Source organism: Perognathus longimembris, chromosome 18 (assembly GCF_023159225.1).
Source record: "Perognathus longimembris pacificus isolate PPM17 chromosome 18, ASM2315922v1, whole genome shotgun sequence".
NCBI lineage: Eukaryota > Metazoa > Chordata > Mammalia > Rodentia > Heteromyidae > Perognathus > Perognathus longimembris.
The window spans coordinates 41,428,055-41,447,178 of NC_063178.1; the positions used below are offsets into that span (position 1 = coordinate 41,428,055).

At 39.3% G+C, this 19,124-nt stretch overlaps 1 pseudogene; it reads left to right on the plus strand.

Moving 5' to 3' along the window:
• Positions 1-10,529: 10,529 nt before the first annotated feature.
• Positions 10,530-11,350, plus strand: LOC125367158 (annotated as a pseudogene).
• The last annotated feature ends 7,774 nt before the right edge of the window (positions 11,351-19,124 follow it).

Here is a 19,124-nt window from a genome sequence, read left to right on the forward strand (position 1 = left end):
CAAGACCAGGCATCAAAGGCAGCGGCCCCACAGCAGACAGAGGAGCCACAGTTCCTGAGACTGCTCACGTCCCCATCGACAGAGGACACCCAAGGCCTGCCTGCAAGCTGTGCGAACCTCAAAGACCCACGATTGCACCAACAGGGGAGAAGGTCAGAACAGAACCACCCCTTGCCAACTGAAATCAAGTCAAACCAGCCAATCAGGAAAATAGACTGCAGTCCATTGCAGGGAAACCAGAGACTGGGGAGAAACCACCCAAACAAGGAGGACTCCTTTTTTTTTTTCTTTTTCTTTTTCTTTTTCTTTTCAAACATTTTTTTTAAAACTTTTTTTTATTTTCTTTTTAATTTTTTCACATCTGAAACATCATTGGTCTTTTTTTTTTTGGTTTGTTTGTTTTTTGTTTGTTTGTGTTCCATTTTTACCGGTTTGTTTTATCAAGTTTTTTTTTGTGTTTGTTTATTTGTTTGGGTTGTTCCTTTTCTGTTATTTTCCTTTTTTATTTACTTATGCTTCCTTTTTAAATAATTTTTCTCTGTTTTGTGTATCTGTCTTCCAGTATTTTTACTTTATTTCTCTCATTGCGTCCTCTTCCTTTAAAAATTACTTTCCTATAAATAACACCTCCACCCTTTTCTGCTAACTCTCCAGTGTCTGTCACTTTAACATTGTTCTTTCTACTGATTCTACTCTTCTCCACATTTCCACGTCACTGAAACTAAACCAAAATCACCCCCCTCCAATACATTTTACTCTATTCTCTTTACTACCTCCAACTTACCCTCCTGACTTACTGCCTGGACCTCCAGGTTCCATTGACTCCTGGTTATTGGATAGAGGGTATCCCAGCTTAATACGAGTTAATCAAAGGGGTTCATAGAGAAAGCCAGTCCTAAAAGAACTTAATATAAAAACAAGAATTGCATATAGGGTTGTAACAGTAAATAAGTAACTACTGAATACAGGGCCCAGGATCAGTTGTTATATTGAAATTGTATTCTTTAGGAACACCAAATCTAACTTTATAGACAGGTATACAAGTTATCTGTATATAATTGTGAAATTGTAAGATTTACACAACAGTGCTTGGTAAGGGCTGCTTTGGGTCTTAAACGGTGCTCACAGGTGCTGGTAGACTGGCATTCCCAATTCTAATGGGCAGAAGAAACACAAGAAAGATGGCAAACAATTAAGTCTTATCTCCCACTCAAAACAAGCAGGAAGCAGAGCAGCCAATCAAAAACATAGAAGAAAACCCCCAAAATGCTCTACAAAGTCTACTGATAAACATGATAAATGAAAAGTTTGAATCTCTTCAGTCAATTATGTTAGAGCGTGAGGAGGCAAAGCAAAAATTAATGGAGAATTTCATGGCATCCACAAATAGAAAGATAAATGAGCTTCAAGAGTCAAATGAAAAGATAGCTACCCAGCTTAAAGATATGAGAGACAACACTCAAAACCAAAGTAATGAAGTTAATGAAGTAAAGAAGTCCATACAGGACCTAAGAAATGACATGGAAATCATCAGGAAAAACCAGTCAGAAGGAAAAGAGATTCGAAATCAAGTAGCTAGCCTACAGTCCCGACTAACTGAAGCAGAGGATCGAATCTCAGGAGCTGAAGATTCCTTAGATTCTATGGAGAAAGATAAAAAATCAATACAAATCCAGTCCAAGCAACAAAACAGATCACTACAGGAGATTCAAGACACGATCAGGAAGCCCAATTTAAGGATAATAGGTATTGAGGAAAAGTTGGAGAAAGAGGTTAATGGGATAGGCAACCTATTTAACAGAATATTAGCTGAGAACTTCCCAAACATCCAGAAGGAAAGGCCTATACACATACAAGATGCATTTAGAACCCCAAATCGACCAGACCAGAATAGGACTTCCCACCGACACATTGTGATCAAAACAGCTTCAGCAGAGTGCAAGGAAAAAATACTCAAAGCTGTTAGGGCAAAGAAAACAATCACATATAAAGGAAAAGCAATCAGAATTACCCCAGACCTCTCAGCAGAGACCATGAAAGCAAGGAGAGCCTGGAATGAAGTATGCCAAACTCTAAATAAAAATAACTACCAACCAAGAATTCTGTACCCAGCCAAACTCTCCTTCATAGCCGAAGGTCAAATAAAAGTCTTCCACAATAAGGAAAAACTGAAACAATATATCTCCACCAAACCAGCTTTACACAAAATCCTTAAAGATGTACTATACAGGGAAAATAATCAAGATCCCAACACAGACAGAGAAATGAACCCTAATTAGTAAACACTAGATCAAGAAATGGGAAGACACAGCTTTAAACAAGATAGTGATAATGAAAGGAACAAACAATCACCTCTCAATCCTAACTGTCAACATTAATGGACTTAATTCTCCAATCAAACGACATAGGCTCATAAGTTGGATCAAAAATCAAGATCCATCTTTCTGCTGCCTCCAAGAGACACAACTATCCAGCAAAAGTAAACATCTTCTAAAAGTGAAAGGCTGGAAACAAATCTATCAAGCAAATGGCCCCCATAAGAAGGCTGGAGTTGCAATCTTAGTATCAGACAAAACTGACTTCAAATTAAAAAAGGTAAGAAGAGACAAAGAAGGTTACTACATACTAGTAAAAGGATCTCTCCAACAGGAAGAAATAACCATCCTAAATATCTACACACCAAATTCAGGAGCACCCAACTTCATCAAACAAACACTACTGGCTCTAAAAACATTCATAGACCCAAACACAATGATAGTGGGGGACTTTAACACTCCACTATCACCTATGGACAGATCAACACGCCAAAAACTGAACAAAGAAACCACAGAACTAAACAATTGCATAAACCAACTAGACTTAATCGACATCTACAGAATATTCCACCCAGCAAGGACAGAATACACATTCTTTTCGGCAGCACATGGAACATTCTCCAAAATAGATCACATCTTAGGGCACAAAGAAAATCTATACAAATTCAGAAGTATCAAAATCATTCCCTGCATTCTCTCAGACCACAATGGAATAAAATTAGAGCTCAACTCATTCAGCCACCACAGAAAATCCCACAATTCATGGAGACTAAAGAACACACTGCTGAACCATCAGTGGATCATTGAAGAAATTAAAACGGAAATTCAAATGTTTATGGACTTCAACCAAGTTGAGGACACAAAGTACCAGCTCCTTTGGGACACAGCAAAGGCAGTACTCAGAGGAAAATTTGTATCTCTGAGTACATACATCAACAAACTGGAGAAACAGCAACTCAGTAATTTAAGGAAGCACCTTAATTTTCTGGAGAGAGAACAGCAAGCCAAACCCCAAGTCAATAGATGGAAGCAAATAATTAAAATCAAATCAGAATTAAATCAATTAGAGATGAAAAAAACCATAGAAAGAATCAACAAAACAAAGAGTTGGTTCTTTGAAAAAATCAACAAGATAGACAGACCCCTGGCAAACCTGTCCAAAAAACGAAGGCAGCACACTCAAATAAACAAGATAAGAGATGAAACTGGTAGCATCACCACAGAAATTACTGAAATTCAGAAAATAATAAGGGACTATTTTGCAAACCTTTATGCCAACAAATTCGAGAACTTGGAAGAAATGGATGATTTCCTAGAAAAAATTGATACCCCCAGACTCAACCATGAAGACTTAAACCTTCTAAACAGACCCATATCCAGTATTGAAATAGAAACAGCAATAAATGATCTCCCATCCAAGAAAAGCCCAGGTCCAGACGGATTCACCGCAGAATTCTACAAGGCCTTCAAAACAAAACTCACTCCAATATTTCTCAAACTCTTCAATGAAATTGAAAGAGAACGTTCACTACCAGACTCATTTTATGAAGCCAGTATAACCCTCATCCCAAAACCAGGCAGAGACTCATCACGGAAAGAGGACTACAGACCAATCTCCCTGATGAACATAGATGCAAAAATTCTCAACAAAATTCTGGCCAATCGACTTCAACAGGTCTTCAAAAAAATCATACACCATGATCAAACTGGATTCATCCCAGGGATGCAAAGCTGGTTTAATATACGCTAGTCAATTAATGTAATCCACCACATCAACCGGAGCAAGGTAAAGAACCACATGGTTTTATCGCTGGATGTGGAAAAAGCGTTCGATAAAATCCAGCACCCATTTATGCTAAAAGCCCTGGAAAAACTGGGATTCCAGGGAACATTCCTGAATATAATCAAGGCAGTTTATGACAAACCAACAGCAAGCATAACTCTAAATGGTGAAAAACTAAAGCCATTCCCTTTAAAATCAGGAACAAGGCAGGGATGTCCACTCTCTCCCCTGCTCTTCAACATAGTACTAGAATTCCTATCCCGAGCAATTAGGCAAGAAGAAAATATAAACGGGATCCAAATAGGAAAAGATGAAGTTAAACTTTCTCTCTTCACAGATGACATGATTCTATACCTAAAGAATCCCATAGACTCTACCCCCAAGCTACTCGAGCTGATCCAAAACTTTGGCAAAGTTGCAGGATATAAAATAAACCTTCAAAAATCTATGGCCTTTCTCTATGCTAACAACCCGAAGACCGAGGCTGATATCAGGAAAGCAACTCCTTTTGCAATAGCCCCCCAAAACATAAAATACCTAGGAATAACCTTAACCAAAGAAGTGAAAGACCTCTTTGATGAGAACTTTAAAAGCTTGAAAAATGAAATTAAGTCAGAACTAAGAAAATGGAAAAACCTCCCATGCTCCTGGATTGGGAGGATTAATACAATCAAAATGGCAATATTGCCAAAGGCTATCTACAAATTCAATGCAATACCCATTAATATCCCAACACCATTCTTTAATGAAATAGAGGAAGCAATCCAGAAATTCATATGGAACAATAAAAGACCTAGAATAGCAAAAACACTCCTAAGCAGAAAGAACAGTGCTGGAGGAATTCCAATACCCAACTTCAAGCTGTATTATAAAGCTATAGTAATAAAAACAGCTTGGTATTGGCACCGGAACAGGCCTGAAGACCAATGGAACAGAATTGAAGACCCAGAATTGAACCCACAGAACTACGCCTACTTAATCTTTGATAAAGGGGCTAAAACAATAGTATGGAAGAAAGATAGCCTCTTTAACAAGTGGTGCTGGAAAAACTGGCTCAACACATGCAACAAACTAAAACTAGATCCTTATATATCACCCTGCACCAAAATCAATTCCAAATGGATTAAAGACCTTGAAATCAAAACAGGCACCCTGAAAACACTAAAGGAAGGAGTAGGAGAAACACTTGGGCTCCTTGGCACAGGACAGAACTTCCTTAACAAAGACCCTGAAAGGCTACAAATCAAAGAAAGGTTGGACAAATGGGACTGCATCAAACTGCAGAGCTTCTGCACGGCAAAGGACATAGCTCTCAAGATAAACAGAAAGCCCACAGACTGGGAGAAGATCTTTACCGGACATTCAACAGACAAAGGCCTCATCTCTAAAATATATGCAGAACTAAAAAAATTACCTTCTTCCAAAACAAAACCGCAAAGAACCAATAGCCCCCTCATCAAGTGGGCTAAAGACTTACAAAGAAACTTCTCTGATGAGGAAATGAGAATGGCCAAGAGACATATGAAAAAATGCTCTACATCACTGACAATAAAGGAAATGCAAATCAAAACAACATTGAGATTCCATCTCACCCCAGCAAGAATGTCATATATCAAGAAAACTAATAATAACAATTGTTGGAGGGGATGTGGCCAAAAGGGAACCCTACTTCATTGTTGGTGGGAATGTAAACTGGTTAAGCCACTCTGGCAAGCAGTATGGAGATTCCTCAGAAGGCTCAATATAGAACTCCCCTATGACCCAGCAGCCCCACTTTTGGGTATCTATCCAAAAGCCCACAAACAAAATCACAGTAATGCCACCAGCAAAACAATGTTCATCGCAGCACAATTTGTCATAGCGAGAATCTGAAACCAACCCAGATGCCCCTCCATAGACGAATGGATCAGGAAAATGTGGTACATATACACAATGGAATTTTATGCCTCTATCAGAAAGAATGACATTGTTCCATCTGTAAGGAAATGGAAGGACTTGGAAAAAGTTATACTAAGTGAAGTGAGCCAGACCCAAAGAAACATGGACTCTATGGCCTCCCTTATTGGGAATAATTAGTACAGGTTTAGGCAAGCCATAGCAGAGCATCACAAGGCCCAATAGCTATACCCTTATGAACATATAAGATGATGCTAAGTGAAATGAACTCCATGTTATGGAAACAATTGTTATATCACAGTTGTAACTACTTTCAACGTCCTATGTGTATGTGTAGTTTCTATTATTGATGATGTTCTTGTATCACCTTCCTATGGTTGTACCTACACTATCTCTGTAATCTTATCTGAGTATATTGGAAACCGTGTTTACTGGTATTGGAAGTAGGAAATTCAAAGGGAATACCAAATTTGAGAGACACAGGGTAAAAAAAAGAGAAATAACTACAAAAGCAATACTTGCAAAACTGTTTGGTGTAAGTGAACTGAACACCTCGGGGGGGTGGAGGGAAAGGGGGGGAGGGAGGGGGGCATGAAGGACAAGGTAACAAACAGTACAAGAAATGTATCCAATGCCTAACGTATGAAACTGTAACCTCTCTGTACATCAGTTTGATAATAAAAATTTGAAAAAAAATACCAAAAAAAAATAAATAAAATGTTTAAAAAGAGAAGACTAAGGAATGACTTCAAATGTATGAGAAGAAAAATTTTAAGCCACCAAGAATAATCACCTAGTAGGAAATACGTTCAAATTCAAGCCAAGCTATAACTGCATTTCAGATGTATTATTATGTATTATAATCATATAATGTATTGTAATCATAGTTCCCTTCTAAGAATCCTTATCAACAATCTTTATTCAAGAATTACAAGGACCAGAATTACAAACATAAGGATCCAGACTTATGATCTTTACTTAAAAAAATACATCCATGTTGAAAAATAGCATAGAAATCAACTTATATCATACAAATACACTTTTTAACCATCTTTTAAAAACTTTTCCAATTTTTACTACGTCTTGATGGGCAGTTTTAGCAATACCAAACAGGGCTGGGAATATGGCCCAGTTGCAAGAGATCTTGCCTCATGTATATGAAGCCCTGGGTTCGATTCTCCAGCACCACATATCTAGAAAATGGCCAGAAGAGGCTCTGTGGCTCAAGTGGCAGAGTGCTAGCGTTGAGCAAAAAGGAAGCCAGGGACAATGCTCAGGCCCTGAGTCCAAGCCCCAGGACTGGCAAAAAAAAAAAAAAAAAAAAAGAAAAAAAAGAAATACCAAACAAATCATCACATTGCGCATTTTACCCTCAGGTTTCCAATGTCCATCAGCAAGGATCAGCAACAATAGGCCTCCATTGGCCTGTCCTACAGAATGGGCATATAACCATCCGAATCCTTAGGGCTCGATGAACTGCCTTTTTTCCAGCTTACCCTTTTTGCACCACGGGTGGACTCCCCCATGGGGCCTGCCTCACCATGCATGGACAAGCTAAGCTGCACCGTTGCCAATTCATCTCTCAACCCTGAAGATAGGAACACAGGCCCATCCTAACTTTTCCTATCCTTTCATCTTGATCTCTGACTGAGAAACTGGACAGTTATTTAACAGCGATAAACATTAATATTCTCATTTCTGACATTTAGCCTCATATTTGTAAACCATGGAGGGAAATAAACTTAAAATTCCTGATGCCTTATGCTAAGCCAGTTAACTTGATTACAGTGCAAACAGCCTAACATATTAAGATACCAATATTTTGCTACTGCAAATTAAAGAAATGTTTTGTTTAAACTAGAATTCCTCTTTAAAGCAATGCAAAAATCCTTTAAAACATTTGGGAACACCCAAACTTAATGACCTTTTTGGAGTTTGAACTGAAACTCAACCATTTTGACATCATATTGAGAGTTTTAATCTTGAATATATTCATACTCACACGCACACACTCGCATACATTTGCACAAAAGATCCTAAAGAGGGCAAAATAAATATGGGCCATACTTTTTCCAGTGGCAAGAGGTATTTTGCCAATCTTGCAAACCACCAAGATTTAAGACAAATTTATTTTTAACAAATGGCCTTAGCACTCCATGGCCTCATTTACCAGGGCTTGCTTCTGTTAGCAAGGCATTTTAGTACACCAAATAGATTTTGGTTGAAGAAAGCTGAGAGGGGTTGGGCTAAACTGAGCCCACCCAGTACTTGACTGGAGCCTTTAGCCCAGTTTTGACTAGAGCATTTAAAATTCTCACTTTACCTTTTGAATACCTTCAGCTGGGGAAAGAAGGTGGTTTTCTGATCTCTTAGCCCACCAGGTGGCCTGATTGTCTTTTTCCAGTTTAAGCCAAGAGTATTTTTAATTTCAATTTATTCTGAGACTAAGATTTGCCAATGGTTTGAACCAGGCCCTAAGCGCCCTGTACCCTTTCAACTGCCCCATTTTAGAAGGGTCTTCCTGGTCCATTGGCATGAATAAAAACATCATTATCCACTTGAATTGGACTAATGAGGCTTATCTATCTACTGTTATTATATCATTTTAGAATATTGTATTTTCATTTGGCTTATCAAATTTTAGAGGTCAGAAGGCAACTTTCCAAAAAAAAAATATATATATATATATATCACTTTCGCAAAAGTGTACTTTAAGGTGAGTTGAAATAAAATCACATTTTACAGAAGCTGTGTGTGCAGGGAGTGTAAATAAGTGGCAGAATTAGTGCATCTTAATCCCAAAGCCTTGGATTCTTCAACACTGAAGAGAGGGAGCAGCTGGATGAGAAGGGAGGGGAAGGAAAGTAGTGACGGCATAGAGAGAGGAGGTGAAGTAGGATAAGAGAATACTGAAAGTCAGGGCAAGGAAGGTAGCTCAGTGGTAGAGCGCTTGCCTAGGATTCCTGAAGCCCAAGGTTTGAATCCTCAGGTAGGATGAGAGGTAGGGCAGAGTAGGACATGGGAGCTGGGAAGCCATCCCACATTCTCTTTTTGTTCAGTTTGATTTAAACTTTTTCATTTGCAGTGAACATCACACACATTTCTTGTTATTTATAACATCTTCACAATTGTTTTCTGCACCCTTCATGCTGCCATAATCCTGATCCTGAGCACATAACTCAACTACCTCTTTGGAAATCATGCCTAATAAAGCTTGTGCACCTCTCTATGTCTCTGTACAGTACAAATAACAGCACTGTGAATGGCCACTCTTGAAGTTTTACATTTGTTTCTTCCATGCCCATGTAATGTGGTGGAGAACAGAGAATCATTCACTCTTTGAAGTTATAAAAATCATGCTGTGCACAACCCTTGTTCTTACCCCAATCACAACTCACAGAACTTGTTCTTTTCCAAGAACATTACTGGGCACAAGGAAATAAAGATGCACAAGTTGGTGTTTACTTTGTATTGTAATGGTAATTTTGAGGAAAATGAAGACCTTGTAATTAACAAGGCTTTGCACTTCATATGATAGCAGTTCAACTAATATTACCAACAAGTTGAATACACATGCATAAAAATGAGTAGAAAAGGGCTGGGAATATGGCCTAATGGCCAGAGAGCTCGTCTCGTATACCTGAAGCCCTGGGTTTGATTCCCCAGCACCACATATATAGAAAACGGCCAGAAGTGGCGCTGTGGCTCAAGTGGCAGAGTGCTAACCTTGAGCAAAAAGGAAGCCAGGGACAGTGCTCAGGCCCTGAGTCCAAGCCCCAGGACTGGCCAAAAAAAAAAAAAAATGAGTAGAAAAAATTAATTCTATTGGCAATTCATAGTCCAAGATTTGTTTTCCCCCCAACGCTAAGGCTTCATGGCAAGCACTCTACTACTAAGCCATATTCCCAGCCCCCAATAGTATTCGTATACACATAAACCCAATAAGTATAAATTGAATGCCGTTATCAATTCCATGTCACGTGATCACAAAAGGCCTATGTTTATAACCTTGATCTCTATCTAGTTTGTAGAACTGCTGATTAGGGTGAGACCTTTAAGAGGTTAGAGATTAATGATGAGAAAGTAAATATTATTGGTCAACACTTTGGATCTTCCTTGATTTCGTTGTCTCTTATTACTCTATGAGATTGTGAAGAGCAAGGAGGAATAATACTATTTGAATCTTATAAAGTATGCTATATATAATGCACAGACCTTCCTTTTATAGGGTTATGTGAACCTCATACCCACCATAACTTTTTCTTACTTTTCCAGTGGCCACGAAGTGAGAAACTTTTCACACAGTCTATTTCAATATCTCACATTTTTGTGAGAGGAATGCTTACGTAGCAAGACAACTAACCAATGAATAAAACCCCACAGAAGGGAGCAAAATAAACGTTTCAGCCACATAATGTAATTCCCAGGTACTTTGTCAAAGTGTTACAAACCTGCTAAGAAATATGGAATAGAGGGGAAAATTCATGTGGAGGTCAGAGTGGAAGCAGGTATGAGTGGGTCCAACAGAAGGAAACATGGCTGCCAAATAATTTGAGTCCATTGGCAAGTTTGGCCTGGCCCTAGCCATCGCAGGAGGCATGATGAACTCTGCCTTATATAATGTGGATGCTGGGCACAGAGCTGTCATCTTCAACCCATTCCGTGGCATTCAAGACATTGTGGTAGGGGAAGGGACTCACTTTTCTGATCCCTTGGGTACAGAAATCAATTATCTTTGACTCCCGCTCTCGGCCACATAACATACCAGTCATCGCTGGTAGCAAAGATTTGCAGAATGTCAACATCACACTGTGCATCCTCTATTTGCCTGTTGTAAGCCAGCTTCCTCGCATCTACACTAGCATTGGAGAGGACTACTGATGACCATGTGCTGCTATCCATCGCCACAGAGATCCTCAAGCATGTGGTGGCTCGCTTTCATTCGGGAGAACTGATCACCCAGCGAGAGCTGGTCTCCAGGCAGGTCAGTGATGACCTCACAGAGCAAGCAGCAACCTTTGGGCTCATCCTCGATGATGTGTCACTGACATATTTGGCCTTCGGGAAGGAGTTCACAGAAGCAGTTGAAGCCAAACAGGTGGCTCAGCAGGAAGCAGAAAGAGCCAGATTTGTGGTGGAAAAGGCTGAGCAGCAGCAGAAGGCTGCCATCATCTCTGCCGAGGGCGACTCCAAAGTGGCTGAGCTGATTGCCAACTCCCTGGCCATGGCCAGTCATGGCCTGATTGAGCTGGGGAAGCTAGAAGCTGCAGAGAACATTGCATACCACCTGCCCCGCTCACAGAACATCAGCTGCCTGCCTTCGGGGCAGTCTGTGCTTCTCCAGATGCCCCAGTGAAGCCTGCCCTGCCTGCACCAACTCGGGCCAAGTGTGCCCCAGCCCTTAAGATTCTGAGCAGCACCCCAGGAATCCCTGTGAAATTTCATGATTGGCTTAAAATGAAGGAAATAAAAGTAAATAACTTCTGATCTTTTTTTAAAAAAGAAATATGGAATATGTACTTTATAACAATATTCTAAATCAACATTAGGAACTATAAATTTATTTTTATTTTTGGTACATATCTTAGGGCTCAATTCAGGATCTTTGCAATGTCCATTTTTTATTTTCTCAAGGTTAGTGCTCAACCAATCAATGCACCGTGTAACCTGATATATATATATATATACATATATACATATATACATATATATATACATATATATATATAATCTTTCTGATCCATTCATCATATATTCATTCAACATATATTGAACATGTACATGAGTGTGCATTTGTGGGGGGGGGGGCATGCTAGTACAGGGGCATGAAGTCAGGGCCTCATGTACTTCCCTGGCTTTTTATCTCAAGAATAGCTCTCTACAACTTGAACCACATATTACTCCCTGCTTTTTGCTTGTTAATTAGATAAATCTCCGGAGTAGCTAGCATTATAGTTGTGAGCCACCAGCAACCCATTTCAACATATGTTTATACTTTGAGGTCATTTTTCAGTTCCACATATTTTAACAAAAATAATTGCTAAGGCTTAAAACTTCAAATAATTCCTGACACCAAATACTCTATTGCCTTTATCTTACAGTAACTGGCTCCATCTGAGTGAAAAATCCTGCTTTGAATCACTCAGTTTATGTTATGATTACATCAAGTATATATAGATCCAAGAGATACAGTCTGAGCTGGAAATGCTAGAACATGGTATTTAAATCTCTTTCCCCTGTGGTAGATGTTAAGAGGTACATACTTCAGATATGTGAATTAATTTGTTAACTAAACAAATCTGCAACGTTCAGTTTTTTTAAATGTTGTAAGAAATGGTCCTACAGATGATCATCTTAAAGGGTCCCATGTAGATAGAATGCCTACATTCATTTGCCTGTTTCTCTCTTGGTAAAGTCTTCACATAAATGCCTAGAGAACAAAAGGCTTCTCATTTTGGTGATGACTTTTAATATTTATTCATAGGTGGACCACTTACTCTATTAGTCATTCATGTACATTTGTACTTGGATCGACCTAGTATAAAACCAATGAGCCAGTTTTCAGGTGAACGTTCTGAATCACAGAGGTATGTTCTGAAAATTATTGATTAATTTCCTTAGCAGGAAATACAGGAAGACAGGGGTAATTTGTTCCAAGAGTACCGTGTGCATGTATGTAAATCTCACAATGGAACTCCTTCTAAATATAATTTGTACTAACTCAAAACAATAAAATTATCAAAAATCCAAAAGAATTACAGTTTTGGTGATGGTATATAAAAATTAAAAATTGGAGATACCTCCAATAATTGAAATGACCTGTTCCTGTAATGCTAGCTGATGTTCCTGAGTTGAGCTAGCTGTGGCACAAGAGCCCATTAACCTTCTTCTTTTTTTTTTTTTTTTTTCGGCCAGTCCTGGGCCTTGGACTCAGGGCCTGAGCACTGTCCCTGGCTTCTTCCTGCTCAAGGCTAGCACTCTGCCACTTGAGCCACAGCGCCACTTCTGGCTGTTTTCTGTATATGTGGTGCTGGGGAATCGAACCTAGGGCCTCGTGTATCCGAGGCAGGCACTCTTGCCACTAGGCTATATCCCCAGCCCCCCATTAACCTTCTTATTAGCCTACAGGAAGCCAGAAATGAAGGTGTGGCTCAAGTGGTAGAACAATAGCCTTGCGAGAAATGGCCAATCAAGAGTGCTTATCCCTGCAATGCCTGTGTGTGTGTGTGTGTATGTGTGTATGTGTGTATGTGGGTGTGTTCTAGTGCCCAGATACTGTCCTTGAGCTTATTTTCTCAAGGCTCTCTTCCACTTGATCTACAGCTCTCCTTCCTGGTCTTGGTGGTTCATTGGAGATAAAGGGCTTACAGAATTTTATGCCTGGGCCTGCTTGAAACCTTCATTCTCAGAGAGCAGTCTCCTGATTAGTTAGCATTACAGTTATGAGCCACCAGCCTACAATAAGAACTTTTAAAGTAAATATCCTCACCATATAGGTGTTAGCAAAGAAATCTCACATGACTCATCTATTAGGAAGGAAATTTGTTTGCAGCATTTTAGTAAAAACTTGTACCACTTACTCTGCTTAATTGTACACACATGACTTCACCCTCCCCAATGACTGTTGGGATGGGGGAGATACAGGGATGCTGGAATAAAGTGAAAATATCACAGCCCTGGAAAGTAAGGAAACCCCAAGCAGAAAATGACCTTACAGTAGATGCAGTATAAAATAATGAAAGAAAGCTGGTTTTGGTACATAGGGATGGGAGGTCATGGTTGAGAAGACAAAGCACATTCATGTGAGCATCCTGAGTTCCCAAAGCCATTGCCCATCCTGAGGGGGAGAAACAGTAAAGGGAAACAATGTGATGATTTACTTACTGCTTGTTCTGTTCATCGCCAGGAGCTTTGTCATTACTTCCATCTGCTCCTAAAGTGAAGAGAGGGAAAAACTCAGCAACCACCACATCTCCATGTATGTGTGCTTGGTGCTTCATTGTAGAAAAGCAGCTCATTCCAGTGAAGCAACTGACAGGGAGGGGAAACTGGAGAAGAAGGAGGGTGAATATCAAAGGGAAAATCCCTGAAGCATCTGCCAAGGTGAAATTCTCTCTGGAAGTGAGGCCCCCCGTGTCACTATGTATATGCATATATCTTTGCATAGGTGCACAAGCGTCTTTTTATTGACAGAGTTGTACACTGTAGCTATGTTTCATGGAAGCCTCTTATGAATCCCCAGAAAGAATGTAAAACCCTTCCTTGGGGCTCTCCAGCTGTGTCCTTGTATGCAGTAGAAAAAGATGAGTTGAACAACATTCTTGCAGATTTTCCTTCTTCGTCGCATGTGCTATGATTTCCTCCAAGACCACAGATAGTGAGTCCCCAGGCATGAATTTATCTTTGATGTATTTGGTCCAACATCTGTGTCAAGAAACAATTTGCATAAAAGCCATTTGGGATGAGGCAACTAGATTGCATCAGAGGAAGTCACATCAGATACTCAGTGAAATGGCTGCATAATAGCTTTGCCTTTTGGAACTTCAACCAAAGTTATTAGGGAATCATACCCAGATGGTCAATTCACATATGTAACTTCCATAAGAGCCACAAAACATTACTATTTGACTTAAGCGGATTCCATTAGAATTTCATGTACAGAGGCCTCCACAAATGCATGCATTAACTATTGCCTAAGGAGGCAATGATGCTGGTCAAACCAGCAACTATATGTCAATAAGTCAAGGTCAATATGGAAATTGTGTTGCACATTTAGAATCTGAATTTTCCTCTTCATATAGGTAATTTTTGCCACACTTTCTGCATAGATAAATCAAGTTATTTTCATGATGTATTTGTCTGAGAACATATGGTAGTAATAGATGGATTTCTAATCTATCCCAAGCCTTAATAAATGTTACAACCAACATGTTTTCTGCTTGTCAAAATATGTTAGTCCCAAATTCCATGTAGACAACTTAATGGCCTTTGAAAACAGAGCTACTTCAGAGCCGTGAATATACTCTGTAATTCTGAATGAGATTGCGAATGGTCTATGAAAAGAATGTATTCATTACATTTATAGAATCTCTATTACTGCATTTTTAAATTCTTACTATCATATGTTAGCTTTAAGGAGGGCAAATATTTATATCTATCTATCTATCTATCTATCTATCTATCTATCTATCTTGTATCTAAACACAATGGGTTTTAGTCTCTTGAGGTAGTGGCCATGCTTCATATCATAAAGCATTTTGTACTTTCTTGTGGAACCTACATACAGATTTCCCTAGTGCATGCATGGAATTTCATGACTCAAGTGTAAGTAAGTGCTCCATTTCCCTTCGTTCTTGGCAGTATTTGTTCTTAGTCTTCTTCATAGGCATTGTTACTGGATTGAGATTAAATTCAATGTTGAGGAGGAGATGATGGCCAAAAGAGAACAGAGAACAAATTCATATCTGTCCAAAGAAGCAGAGTTTTAGTTTCCCCTCAGGCTTTCCACATCCAGGAAGTCCTGCCCAGTAAGCGACAACTGTTCAGAGATATAGAGCAAAGAAGTAGGGAGCAGAATTAGAGGTGGCAACAGTGGCAGCCTAGCTCATGGGCTTTTCCTGTACCTTCAGCATGAACTTAAGCAGCATGAATTGGAGCCCACAACCCAGCCAGATACAGCTGGACATAGAGACAATTCATCCCATCACAGAGGGTCTCAAATACCAAGGGGAAGTGTGAATGCTTCCCACTCCAAAACCATCTGCCTTTCTCCCAGAGAACAGCTTCTGGAAGGGCATGCCTCCCCCCAACCTAGACAAATGCCATTTTTGAAAGTGGCCAAGAGGCTGTCGGGGCTCCTGGCCAGAAATCCTAACCAGAGAAGCAGGGCCATTTTTGAAAGGGGCAAAGTGATCTGATTCCACACTCCAGCTCTCTCTGGTGACAAATTGAAGACCCACACAGGGAAAGGCAAACCTTTTCCTCAGCAGTGAGTCAGGGCAATCTCAGCATTCCCGCTAAATTGCAGCATGGCTATTGGATAGTTGTGCAGCTTGGAATTTCAAAACCTAAAGCCTCACTGGGAAAAAAAAAGCTGGAGAGGTCATAAAAGCTGAGGGTGATTTCAGGCTGGCTTAAGAGCAGGATCTCAGAAGCTAGCCCCCCACATACCTGGGAAGGCTACTGACTCCAGATATGCCACCCACAGGCAAGCACTCTGAAGTGGTTCAAGGCGGCAGATAACAGCCACCCCTCCTTACCTGTTTTACCGCTCTCTCCCCTCCCGCTCCTGCCTAATCTAGTCTTGGAGGAGACTAAAAAGACCTGGAAAGTGAAGGGGAATCTAGAAGGATTCTGAATCCAAATACTCCCCAACCCTATGTATGTACACTGTGTGGATCCCAGTGATAAATACCACAGATGCCTCCTAACTGTGAAACAAGGAACTCAACTCCCACCTTTCTCGTGCTGCCCAGATCTTGGCCATAAGGAACATTGATCACTGAAGAGCAATCAAGGACTGTGATAACAGACTGCAAGTGGATATTGGGAAACAAAAGGTCCACCCACCAGAAGTTAGTCAACACTCAGCAGATACTGAACATTTGTTCAAAGTGTGAGTGCCAATTCTAATCACATGGGGCTGCTTCCTGCTGGTAGAAGCCTAGGGAATAGAGCCTGGGAAGTAGGTGCTCACAGAAGCACACTTATTGATTGATGCCAACACCAGGAGTTATGAGCAATGGAGGTCCTGGCTTTGGTTGGCTGTATCATTTGTTCTGCCTATGGATGGAAAATAAACTGACAAAGGAAAACAAAAACCCTCAAAACCTCATTTCCAGTTTTTGCTGTTCATATTGATGAACATCATTTTATATGACCTTATGAGCCTAGCTATCGAGCCTTTATGATCCTTTTCCAATAATATCATACTTTGTCTTAGTGTGTGAATGTCTAGAGTGCTGTGTAATTATAATGTCCAAGTGTACTCTTCAGTCTTTTATCATCCAGTGTGTTCACTTGTAGGTTGATACAACAAATGAGGGAAAACATACAACCTATATTTCTTTGCATCTGGCTTATTTTGCTTGTTTAATGTAATTTTCCCCATTCTTTCCATTTCCTTATGAAGGTAATATCATTCTTTCTGATGGAAGCATAGAATTACATTGTGTGTATTTACCACATTTTCTTGATCCATTCATCCACTGAGGAGCATCTGGGTTGAGTCCATATCATATCCAATGGTAAACAGTGTTGCAATGAGCAGGGCTGTGCTGGTAGCTTCAGTTGGCCTGGTTTGTCACCTATTGTATAAAATGTCCAGAAAAGGAATTGCTGAGTCATAGGGGAGCTTTATGTTTAGTCTTATGAGGAACCTCCATACTGCTTTCCAGAGTGGTTGTACAAGTTTCCATTCCCACCAACAGTGTAGTAGTAGATGTAGACATTTTGGCTACATCACCTCCAGCATCTGTTACTGATAAGTTTCTTGATAATGGCTATTTTGACTGGGGTGAGGTAGAATCTCAAAGTTGTTTTGATTTGCATACCTTTTGTGGCCAGAGATGTTGAACCTTTCTTCATGTGTCTATGGAAGTTTCTTCTTTTGAGAAGTCTGTCTTTAAGTCTTTAGCCCATTTATTAATTGGATTTTTGTTTCTTTGACAATTCATTTTGTGGGTTTAATCTTTGAGTATATTAATTGTTAAGTATATTCCCAATTCAAAGCCCTTGTCTGATGTACATCTAGTAAAAAAACAATCTTCCTCCTATTCTATGGGCTTTCCATTTGTCTTGCTAAGTATGTGCATTATTATGTAGATACTCTTCAGGTTGATGCAATATCATTGATCAAGTCTGAAGTCTATGTTTTTTTTCTGGATCTTAAGAAGTTTTGTCTGGTACCCAGGAACCCTAGTGCTTCCCCTACACACTTCATACATTTGGCCTCACATTGAGGTTTTTAATTGATTTGGAATTGATTGGAATTGCAGGGTGGTATATATAGTGTGTATATTGTGTGTATATGGATTTCCCTTCAGCTTTTTGCCTGTGTATAGACAATTCTGCCATTACCATTTATTGACAAGTCTGTGTTTCTTTTATCCAGTGCTTTTGGCTTCCTGATTGATTATTACTATGCTATATGTCTGTGAGATCATTCTGGGTCTTCTATTCTGTTGCAGGAGTCTTCATGCATATACTTATGCAGTATACTATTGACTTTGTACCATGACTTTGTAATAGAGATTTAAGTTTGATATACCTCTGATACTGTCCTTCCTTCATAGAATTCTTTTGCTTTTAACAGGAGCAAAGACAATAACTACCTGATCATCTCAATTGATGTAGACAAATTATTTTACTAGATTCAACAGTCTATGAAAGAAGCTCTGGAGAAGGTAGAAATCCATGGAACATTCCTCAATATAATAAAGGTTGTAAAGGACAAACATACAACCAGCATTATAATTAATGGTTCAAAGAATAAGAAATACAAATTACTAAACAAAGTACATTATAACAAGCATATGAAAACATGGAACTTTTTTTTAAGGAAAATATTAAAGAATTGTATTGAGGATTAAGCAGCATTATGATGTGCAGGCAGGATTTTAATGTACTTTAAAATTTAGAAAACTATCCATACTCCTAGTTACTCAGGAAGGAGAGGTCTGGTAATCCTGGTTTGAAGGTAACCTGGTCAGGAAAGCCCATGAGAATCTTATCTCAGTTTAATCATGGAAGAAAAAAATGGGAAGCTGTGGGTCGAGTGGTAAAATACCACATTAAGCAAAAAATCCAGGGAGAGTATGCAGGCTTTAAATTCAAACCCCAAGACTGGAACCAGAAAAAAAATAGGCAACTGATTGAAAAAGCAAAAATAGAAAAGAAGGTGACATAAAAAATGTACTGGTGGAGAATATGGGATAAGTACAGAGAAAATTGAAATAACCAAAAATATAAAGAATAAAATTTAAATTTACATGTCTCTAGATTAAATTTGTTACTGTAACCTTACTAGAGAAATGAGTAAGATTCACTTATTCATAGAAGTTATTATAGCAATCTAAACTAATACCTGATGGAAAAAAGGAATATATCTAATCAAATGTGGAAGTTTCATC